Genomic DNA, 12,358 nt, shown 5'->3' on the forward strand with positions numbered 1-12,358 from the left:
TACCATAGGTGACTCCCTCCCTCCCTCTAGGTGATCTACCATAGGTGACTCCCTCCCTCCCCCTAGGTGATCTACCATAGGTGACTTCCTCCCTCCCTCTAGGTGATCTACCATAGGTGACTCCCTCCCACCCTTAAGGGTGTATTGATGGTACAGGGTGTATTGATGGTACAAGGTTAAGGGTGTATTGATGTAACAGGGTTAAGGGTGTATTGATGGTACAGGGTTAAGGGTGTATTGATGGTACAGGGTTAAGGGTGTATTGATGGTACAGGGTTAAGGGTGTATTGATGGTACGGGGTTAAGGGTGTATTGATGGTACAGGGTTAAGGGTGTATTGATGGTACAGGGTTAAGGGTGTATTGATGGTACAGGGTTAAGGGTGTATTGATGGTTAAGGGTGTATTAATGGTACAGGGTTAAGGGTTTATTGATGATACAGGGTTAAGGGTGTATTGATGGTACAGGGTTAAGGGTGTATTGATGGTACAGGGTTAAGGGTGTATTGATGGTACAAGGTTAAGGGTGTATTGATGGTACAGGGTTAAGGGTGTATTGATGGTACAGGGTTAAGGGTGTATTGATGGTACAGAGTTAAGGGTGTATTGATGGTACGGGGTTAAGGGTGTATTGATGGTACAGGGTGTATTGATGGTATGGGGTTAAGGGTGTATTGATGGTACAGGGTGTATTGATGGCACGGGGTTAAGGGTGTATTGATGGTACAGGGTGTATTGATGGTATAGGGTTAAGGGTGTATTGATGGTTCGGGGTTAAGGGTCTATTGATGGTACAGGGTTAAGGGTGTATTGATGGTTAAGGGTGTATTGATGGTACAGGGTTAAGGGTGTATTGATGGTTAAGGGTGTATTGATGGTACAGGGTTAAGGGTGTATTGATTGTTAAGGGTGTATTGATGGTACAGGGTTAGGGGTGTATTGATGGTACAGGGTTAAGGGTGTATTGATGGTACAGGGTGTATTGATGGTACGGGGTTAAGGGTGTATTGATGGTACAGGGTTAAGTGTGTATTGATGGTAAAGGGTTAAGGGTGTATTGATGGTACAGGGTTAAGGGTGTATTGATGGTTAAGGGTGTATTGATGGTACGGGGTTAAGGGTGTATTGATGGTACAGGGTGTATTGATGGTACAGGGTTAAGGGTGTATTGATGGTACAGGGTTAAGGGTGTATTGATGGTTAAGGGTGTATTGATGGTACAGGGTTAAGGGTGTATTGATGGTTAAGGGTGTATTGATGGTACAGGGTTAAGGGTGTATTGATGGTACTGGGTTAAAGGTGTATTGATGGTACAGGGTTAAGGGTGTATTGATGGTACGGGGTTAAGGGTGTATTGATGGTACAGGGTTAAGGGTGTATTGATGGTACAGGGTGTATTGATGGTTAAGGGTGTATTGATGGTACAGAGTTAAGGGTGTATTGATGGTACGGGGTTAAGGGTGTATTGATGGTACAGGGTGTATTGATGGTACGGGGTTAAGGGTGTATTGATGGTACAGGGTGTATTGATGGCACGGGGTTAAGGGTGTATTGATGGTACAGGGTGTATTGATGGTATAGGGTTAAGGGTGTATTGATGGTTCGGGGTTAAGGGTCTATTGATGGTACAGGGTTAAGGGTGTATTGATGGTACAGGGTTAAGGGTGTATTGATGGTACAGGGTTAAGGGTGTATTGATGGTACAGGGTTAAGGGTGTATTGATGGTACAGGGTGTATTGATGGTACAGGGTTAAGGGTGTATTGATGGTACGGGGTTAAGGGTGTATTGATGGTACAGGGTTAAGGGTCTATTGATGGTACAGGGTGTATTGATGGTTAAGGATGTATTGATGGTACAGAGTTAAGGGTGTATTGATGGTACGGAGTTAAGGGTGTATTGATGGTTAAGGGTGTATTGATGGTACAGGGTTAAGGGTGTATTGATGGTACAGGGTTAAGGGTGTATTGATGGTACAGGGTGTATTGATGGTACAGGGTTAAGGGTGTATTGATGGTAAAGGGTTAAGGGTGTATTGATGGTACAGGGTTAAGGGTGTATTGATGGTTAAGGGTTAAGGGTGTATTGATGGTTAAGGGTGTATTGATGGTACAGGGTGTATTGATGGTAAAGGGTTAAGGGTGTATTGATGGTACAGGGTTAAGGGTGTATTGATGGTTAAGGGTGTATTGATGGTACGGGGTTAAGGGTGTATTGATGGTACAGGGTGTATTGATGGTACAGGGTTAAGGGTGTATTGATGGTACAGGGTTAAGAGTGTATTGATGGTACAGGGTGTATTGATGGTACAGGGTTAAGGGTGTATTGATGGTTAAGGGTGTATTGATGGTACGGGGTGTATTGATGGTACAGGGTGTATTGATGGTACAGGGTTAAGGGTGTATTGATGGTACAGGGTTAAGAGTGTATTGATGGTACAGGGTGTATTGATGGTACAGGGTTAAGGGTGTATTGATGGTTAAGGGTGTATTGATGGTACGGGGTTAAGAGTGTATTGATGGTACAGGGTGTATTGATGGTACAGGGTTAAGGGTGTATTGATGGTTAAGGGTGTATTGATGGTACGGGGTTAAGGGTGTATTGATGGTACAGGGTTAAGGGTGTATTGATGGTACAGGGTGTATTGATGGTACTGGGTTAAGGGTGTATTGATGGTACTGGTTTAAGGGTGTATTGATGGTACGGGGTTAAGGGCGTATTGATGGTACAGGGTTAAGGGTGTATTGATGGTACAGGGTTAAGAGTGTATTGATGGTACAGGGTGTATTGATGGTACAGGGTTAAGGGTGTATTGATGGTACTGGGTTAAGAGTGTATTGATGGTACAGGGTGTATTGATGGTACAGGGTTAAGGGTGTATTGATGGTACTGGTTTAAGGGTGTATTGATGGTAAAGGGTTAAGGGTGTATTGATGGTACAGGGTTAAGGGTGTGTTTATGGTACAGGGTTAAGGGTGTATTGATGGTACTGGGTTAAGAGTGTATTGATGGTACAGGGTGTATTGATGGTACAGGGTTAAGGGTGTATTGATGGTACAGGGTGTATTGATGGTACAGGGTTAAGGGTGTATTGATGGTACAGGGTTAAGGGTCTATTGATGGTACAGGGTATATTGATGGTACAGGGTGTATTGATGGTACAGGGTTAAGGGTGTATTGATGGTACAGGGTTAAGGGTGTATTGATGGTACAGGGTGTATTGATGGTACAGGGTTAAGGGTGTATTGATGGTACAGGGTGTATTGATGGTACAGGGTGTATTGATGGTACAGGGTTAAGGGTGTATTGATGGTACAGGGTGTATTGATGGTACAGGGTTAAGGGTGTATTGATGGTACAGGGTGTATTGATGGTACAGGGTTAAGGGTGTATTGATGGTACAGGGTTAAGGGTGTATTGATGGTACAGGGTTAAGGGTGTATTGATGGTACAGGGTGTATTGATGGTACAGGGTGTATTGATGGTACAGGGTGTATTGATGGTACAGGGTGTATTGATGGTACAGGGTTAAGGGTGTATTGATGGTACAGGGTTAAGAGTGTATTGATGGTACAGGGTGTATTGATGGTACAGGGTTAAGGGTGTATTGATGGTACAGGGTTAAGGGTGTATTGATGGTACAGGGTTAAGGGTCTATTGATGGTACAGGGTTAAGGGTTTATTGATGGTACAGGGTTAAGGGTGTATTGATGGTACAGGGTTAAGGGTGTGTTGATTTTGTAGAGCGGTCTGATGGTTCCAGGTGTTTGTTCAGTCTTGTCGGCCATCTTGTGTCTGAGATCCATTAGTGTCCTGCGGTTTCTCTAATCCTCATTCACATGTAATGGTGCAGATAGCATGTGAATGGACAGCCACAAACTGCAGAGCCGGCCGTTAGCACACACGCTAATGAACCCTCACTTTGCATAGGTATTAATATGGCTAGCACTAGGCTTTAACACCACAAAATGATGAAAAAGTCAAGGGGTGTGAAAACTTTCTGAAGGCACATGTGGGGGTGGGGGCTTCCTGTCAGCATCACCTACTACATGTGGTGTCAATAGAAGGAACAGTCGGGGGCAGGGCAGGCTGATGGCAGTATAAGAGGCAGAGGGGTGGAGGGAGCTTTGTCACTTTGCTCTCATTCACAGGGACAATCACTCTCTGGACAAACACCCACGACGGACACACACACTGAAGACACACACGGAAGACACACATTCATTAACTGAGAAGAGATCCTGAGAGGGACCCAGAGCACCACCGCATCCTGCCCAGAGAGAGAGACTGATTCCTGGGTAGAGAGAGGAGCTCCAGACCCTTCCTATCCTGAGAGGGACCCACAGCACCACCGCATCCTGCCCAAAGAGAGAGACTGATTCCTGGGTAGAGAGAGGAGCTCCAGACCCTTCCTATCCTGAGAGGGACCCACAGCACCACAGCATCCTGCCCAGAGAGAGAGACTGATTCCTGGGTAGAGAGAGGAGCTCCAGACCCTTCCTATCCTGAGAGGGACCCACAGCACCACCGCATCCTGCCCAGAGAGAGAGACTGATTCCTGGGTAGAGAGAGGAGCTCCAGACCCTTCCTATCCAGCCATGAGGATCATCAGCCTACTGTACCTGCTGCTGCTAGTAACTGTTCTAGGATCAGTTTCTGCAGTGAGACCAGGTAGGACAACACAAAGATATTATATTACACTCCACTAAAGAACTATATTACACTATAGACCTATATTACATCACACTATATTACATTCCACTATATAACTATATTACACTCTGCTATAGAACTATATTACACTATAGAACTATATTACACTATAGAACTATATTACATTCCACTATAGACCTATATTACACTCCACTATAGAACTATATTACACTATAGAACTATATTACATTCCACTATAAACCTATATTACACTCCACTATAGAACTATATTACACTCCACTATAGAACTATATTACACTCCACTATAGAACTATATTACACTCCACTATAGAACTATATTACACTCCACTATAGAACTATATTACACTATAGAACTATATTACATTCCACTATAAACCTATATTACACTCCACTATAGAACTATATTACACTATAGAACTATATTACACTATAGAACTATATTACATCACACTATATAACTATATTACACTCTATATTACATCACACTATATAACTATATTACACTCTGCTATAGAACTATATTTCACTATAGAACTATATTTCACTATAGAACTATATTACACTATAGAACTATATTACATTCCACTATAGAACTATATTACATCACACTGTAGAACTATATTACACTATAGACCTATATTACATCACACTATATTACATCACACTGTATAACTATATTACATTCCACTATAGAACTATATTACATCACACTGTAGAACTATATTACATCACACTATAGAACTATATTACATCACACTGTAGAACTATATTACATCACACTATAGAACTATATTACACTCCACTATAGAACTATATTACTAAAATATAGTAGGATCACAATACACCACTTTTCTAGAAGTCTATCCAACTAGACTTGGGTTATAGACCATGTATAGGTCTAGAACTATATTAATTACACTGCTTTGAGGAAGACCCCTGTTCCCCATATTTAGGCTATTCTATCTAGCCCATAGGCTACTGCAGAACACCATCCACCTACTGAATATTCCCATGCTGCTATAACGACACATAAAGCTCAGTGGTGAAACATTGGAGTTGGTCGACCTTGAAACAGGCCGTGATAAAATGCATGTGACTAAAGCCATATGCAGCCTTTAATCTTCAACTCAGACGGTAACGTGTTGATCATCGACGAGCCTATACAACATCATCTGGTCTTCTGATTGGATGGATTTAAATCTAAAGTTTACATAACACAACAATAATTGGAGTGTAGGCCTATAGAATTAGGGCCGAGTGATGGAAACACAGCTGCAGCGCGCGATACCGCCACGGGTTTACGACCTCGGGTGATTTAGTGCGTGCAGTCACTGCAGTAATGAGTCGAGATTTGGCTGAAGCGCGTTAATTCACCAGAACACTCTGCGGCCCGATACTTTACAGGGCCTTTATGACTGGGTGGGGGTGAGTGAGAGAGACCGGGGCTCAGCCGCAGGTCCACTGGTCTATTGTCTGGTCGGCGGAGTTCCCGCGCGCTGCGATATTGTTAATCACGGTGTATAACGGAATGCTAATGCGCGAGCCTGATTAACACGGAGCGCCTGGAAAGGAGAATAATCCGGGGAGGGGTATGGGGGTGGGGTGGCGGGGTTCACTCGGTCATAAAGGCATCGGTGAGTTTTTATCTCTTCCTGCCGGTCTGTCCTCGGAACAGGCGGTAGAAAGGCGCTTTATGGCAGCGGGAGGTTTAAAGTCATCATTAAAACGGTGGTTTATTAGAGAAAGAGACCGCTGGTTATCTTCAAAGGTCAATGGGCTTATAGCCTACACTATAGTAGCTATATCCTAATAGGGGAATACAGGTGGTCTACCGGGCAGGTACAATTACCCTACAGAGGTTCCCTGCAGGTGAGGCAGGATGTGGAAGGAAGGATACAAAGGAGCTAAGAGGTTTATGGTCAGGTAGACTGAACCTGGCTGATATATTAACAACAGGCAGGTAGACTGAAACAGGCTGATAAACTGAAACAGGCTGATAAACTGAAACAGGCTGATAAACCGAAACAGGCTGATAAACAGAAACAGGCTGATAAACTGAAACAGGCTGATAAACTGAAACAGGCTGATAAACTGAAACAGGCTGATAAACTGAAACAGGCTGACAACTGAAACAGGCTGATAAACTGAAACAGGCTGATAAACTGAAACAGGCTGACAACTGAAACAGGCTGATAAACTGAAACAGGCTGACAACTGAAACAGGCTGATAAACTGAAACAGGCTGACAACTGAAACAGGCTGATAAACTGAAACAGGCTGATAAACTGAAACAGCAACAGGCTGATAAACTGAAACAGGCTGATAAACTGAAACAGGCTGATAAACTGAAACAGCAACAGGCTGATAAACAGCAACAGGCTGATAAACTGAACCAGGCTGATAAACTGAACCAGGCTGATAAACTGAAACAGGCTGATAAACTGAAACAGGCTGATAAACTGAAACAGGCTGATAAACTGAAACAGGCTGATAAACTGAAACAGGCTGATAAACCGAAACAGGCTGATAAACCGAAACAGGCTGATAAACCGAAACAGCAACAGGCTGATAAACCGAAACAGGCTGATAAACTGAAACAGGCTGATAAACTGAACCAGGCTGATAAACTGAAACAGGCTGATAAACTGAAACAGGCTGATAAACTGAAACAGGCTGATAAACTGAAACAGGCTGATAAACTGAAACAGGCTGATAAACTGAAACAGGCTGATAAACTGAAACAGGCTGATAAACCGAAACAGGCTGATAAACTGAAACAGGCTGATAAACCGAAACAGCAACAGGCTGATAAACCGAAACAGGCTGATAAACTGAAACAGGCTGATAAACTGAACCAGGCTGATAAACTGAAACAGGCTGATAAACTGAAACAGGCTGATAAACTGAAACAGCAACAGGCTGATAAACCGAAACAGGCTGATAAACTGAAACAGGCTGATAAACTGAAACAGGCTGATAAACTGAAACAGCAACAGGCTGATAAACTGAAACAGGCTGATAAACTGAAACAGGCTGATAAACTGAAACAGGCTGACAACTGAAACAGGCTGATAAACTGAAACAGGCTGATAAACTGAAACAGGCTGATAAACCGAAACAGGCTGATAAACTGAAACAGGCTGATAAACCGAAACAGCAACAGGCTGATAAACCGAAACAGGCTGATAAACTGAAACAGGCTGATAAACTGAACCAGGCTGATAAACTGAAACAGGCTGATAAACTGAAACAGGCTGATAAACTGAAACAGCAACAGGCTGATAAACCGAAACAGGCTGATAAACTGAAACAGGCTGATAAACTGAAACAGGCTGATAAACTGAAACAGGCTGATAAACTGAAACAGGCTGATAAACTGAAACAGGCTGATAAACTGAAACAGGCTGATAAACTGAAACAGCAACAGGCTGATAAACCGAAACAGGCTGATAAACCGAAACAGGCTGATAAACTGAAACAGCAACAGGCTGATAAACCGAAACAGGCTGATAAACTGAAACAGGCTGACAACTGAAACAGGCTGATAAACTGAAACAGGCTGATAAACTGAAACAGCAACAGGCTGATAAACTGAAACAGGCTGATAAACTGAAACAGGCTGATAAACTGAAACAGGCTGACAACTGAAACAGGCTGATAAACTGAAACAGGCTGATAAACTGAAACAGGCTGACAACTGAAACAGGCTGATAAACTGAAACAGGCTGATAAACTGAAACAGCAACAGGCTGATAAACTGAAACAGGCTGATAAACTGAAACAGGCTGATAAACTGAAACAGGCTGATAAACTGAAACAGGCTGATAAACTGAAACAGCAACAGGCTGATAAACTGAAACAGGCTGATAAACTGAAACAGGCTGATAAACTGAAACAGGCTGATAAACTGAAACAGGCTGATAAACCGAAACAGCAACAGGCTGATAAACTGAAACAGGCTGATAAACTGAAACAGGCTGATAAACCGAAACTGAAACAGGCTGATAAACTGAAACAGGCTGATAAACTGAAACAGGCTGATAAACCGAAACAGCAACAGGCTGATAAACCGAAACTGAAACAGGCTGATAAACTGAAACAGGCTGATAAACTGAAACAGGCTGATAAACTGAAACAGGCTGATAAACCGAAACAGCAACAGGCTGATAAACCGAAACAGGCTGATAAACTGAAACAGGCTGATAAACTGAAACAGTCTGATAAACTGAAACAGGCTGATAAACCGAAACAGCAACAGGCTGATAAACCGAAACAGGCTGATAAACTGAAACAGGCTGATAAACTGAAACAGGCTGATAAACCGAAACAGCAACAGGCTGATAAACCGAAACAGGCTGATAAACTGAAACAGGCTGATAAACCGAAACAGCAACAGGCTGATAAACTGAAACAGGCTGATAAACTGAAACAGCAACAGGCTGATAAACTGAAACAGGCTGACAACTGAAACAGGCTGATAAACTGAAACAGGCTGATAAACTGAAACAGCAACAGGCTGATAAACTGAAACAGGCTGACAACTGAAACAGGCTGATAAACTGAAACAGGCTGATAAACCGAAACAGCAACAGGCTGATAAACTGAAACAGGCTGATAAACTGAAACAGGCTGATAAACTGAAACAGGCTGATAAACTGAAACAGGCTGATAAACTGCAACAGGCTGATAAACTGAAACAGGCTGATAAACTGAAACAGGCTGATAAACTGAAACAGGCTGATAAACCGAAACAGCACAGGCTGATAAACTGAAACAGGCTGATAAACTGAAACAGGCTGATAAACTGAAACAGCAACAGGCTGATAAACTGAAACAGGCTGATAAACTGAAACAGGCTGATAAACTGAAACAGCAACAGGCTGATAAACCGAAACAGCAACAGGCTGATAAACTGAAACAGGCTGATAAACCGAAACAGGCTGATAAACTGAAACAGGCTGATAAACCGAAACAGCACAGGCTGATAAACTGAAACAGGCTGATAAACTGAAACAGGCTGATAAACTGAAACAGCAACAGGCTGATAAACTGAAACAGGCTGATAAACTGAAACAGGCTGATAAACTGAAACAGGCTGATAAACTGAAACAGCAACAGGCTGATAAACTGAAACAGCAACAGGCTGATAAACCGAAACAGCAACAGGCTGATAAACTGAAACAGGCTGATAAACCGAAACAGGCTGATAAACTGAAACAGGCTGATAAACCGAAACAGGCTGATAAACCGAAACAGGCTGATAAACTGAAACAGGCTGATAAACTGAAACAGGCTGATAAACCGAAACAGGCTGATAAACTGAAACAGGCTGATAAACTGAAACAGGCTGATAAACCGAAACAGGCTGATAAACTGAAACAGCAACAGGCTGATAAACTGAAACGGGCTGATAAACTGAAACAGGCTGATAAACTGAAACAGGCTGATAAACCGAAACAGCAACAGGCTGATAAACCGAAACAGCACAGGCTGATAAACCGAAACAGCACAGGCTGATAAACTGAAACAGGCTGATAAACTGAAACAGCAACAGGCTGATAAACTGAAACAGGCTGATAAACTGAAACAGCAACAGGCTGATAAACCGAAACAGCAACAGGTTGATAAACCGAAACAGGCTGATAAACCGAAACAGCAACAGGCTGATAAACCGAAACAGCAACAGGCTGATAAACTGAAACAGGCTGATAAACCGAAACAGGCTGATAAACTGAAACAGGCTGATAAACTGAAACAGGCTGATAAACTGAAACAGGCTGATAAACTGAAACAGCAACAGGCTGATAAACTGAAACAGGCTGATAAACTGAAACAGGCTGATAAACCGAAACAGCAACAGGCTGATAAACCGAAACAGGCTGATAAACTGAAACAGGCTGATAAACTGAAACAGGCTGATAAACTGAAACAGCAACAGGCTGATAAACCGAAACAGCAACAGGCTGATAAACTGAAACAGGCTGATAAACTGAAACAGGCTGATAAACCGAAACAGGCTGATAAACTGAAACAGGCTGATAAACCGAAACAGGCTGATAAACCGAAACAGGCTGATAAACCGAAACAGGCTGATAAACTGAAACAGGCTGATAAACTGAAACAGGCTGATAAACTGAAACAGGCTGATAAACCGAAACAGCAACAGGCTGATAAACTGAAACAGGCTGATAAACTGAAACAGGCTGATAAACTGAAACAGGCTGATAAACTGAAACAGCAACAGGCTGATAAACCGAAACAGGCTGATAAACCGAAACAGGCTGATAAACTGAAACAGGCTGATAAACCGAAACAGGCTGATAAACCGAAACAGGCTGATAAACTGAACCAGGCTGATAAACAGCAACAGGCTGATAAACTGAACCAGGCTGATAAACAGCAACAGGCTGATAAACCCGAAACAGGCTGATAAACTGAAACAGGCTGATAAACTGAAACAGGCTGATAAACTGAAACAAGCTGATAAACCGAAACAGGCTGATAAACCGAAACAGGCTGATAAACCGAAACAGCAACAGGCTGATAAACCGAAACAGGCTGATAAACTGAAACAGGCTGATAAACTGAACCAGGCTGATAAACTGAAACAGGCTGATAAACTGAAACAGGCTGATAAACTGAAACAGGCTGATAAACCGAAACAGGCTGATAAACTGAAACAGGCTGATAAACCGAAACAGCAACAGGCTGATAAACCGAAACAGGCTGATAAACTGAAACAGGCTGATAAACTGAACCAGGCTGATAAACTGAAACAGGCTGATAAACTGAAACAGGCTGATAAACTGAAACAGCAACAGGCTGATAAACCGAAACAGGCTGATAAACTGAAACAGGCTGATAAACTGAAACAGGCTGATAAACTGAAACAGCAACAGGCTGATAAACTGAAACAGGCTGATAAACTGAAACAGGCTGATAAACTGAAACAGGCTGACAACTGAAACAGGCTGATAAACTGAAACAGGCTGATAAACTGAAACAGGCTGATAAACCGAAACAGGCTGATAAACTGAAACAGGCTGATAAACCGAAACAGCAACAGGCTGATAAACCGAAACAGGCTGATAAACTGAAACAGGCTGATAAACTGAACCAGGCTGATAAACTGAACCAGGCTGATAAACTGAAACAGGCTGATAAACTGAAACAGGCTGATAAACTGAAACAGCAACAGGCTGATAAACCGAAACAGGCTGATAAACTGAAACAGGCTGATAAACTGAAACAGGCTGATAAACTGAAACAGCAACAGGCTGATAAACTGAAACAGGCTGATAAACTGAAACAGGCTGATAAACTGAAACAGGCTGACAACTGAAACAGGCTGATAAACTGAAACAGGCTGATAAACTGAAACAGGCTGATAAACTGAAACAGGCTGACAACTGAAACAGGCTGATAAACTGAAACAGGCTGATAAACTGAAACAGCAACAGGCTGATAAACTGAAACAGGCTGATAAACTGAAACAGGCTGATAAACTGAAACAGGCTGATAAACTGAAACAGGCTGATAAACTGAAACAGGCTGATAAACTGAAACAGGCTGATAAACTGAAACAGCAACAGGCTGATAAACCGAAACAGGCTGATAAACCGAAACAGGCTGATAAACTGAAACAGCAACAGGCTGATAAACCGA

At 42.6% G+C, this 12,358-nt stretch overlaps 1 long non-coding RNA gene across 1 annotated transcript in view; it reads left to right on the top strand.

Moving 5' to 3' along the window:
* The first annotated feature begins 4,086 nt into the window (after positions 1 to 4,086).
* Positions 4,087 to 12,358, top strand: part of LOC135506562 (uncharacterized) — a 30,985-nt gene continuing 22,713 nt past the window's right edge. The window contains exon 1 of the long non-coding RNA XR_010450544.1: positions 4,087 to 4,669. This is a non-coding gene — a long non-coding RNA (uncharacterized LOC135506562). The remainder of the gene's footprint in view (positions 4,670 to 12,358) is intronic.

The sequence above is a fragment of the Oncorhynchus masou genome, chromosome 20 (assembly GCF_036934945.1).
Source record: "Oncorhynchus masou masou isolate Uvic2021 chromosome 20, UVic_Omas_1.1, whole genome shotgun sequence".
Lineage (NCBI taxonomy): Eukaryota > Metazoa > Chordata > Actinopteri > Salmoniformes > Salmonidae > Oncorhynchus > Oncorhynchus masou.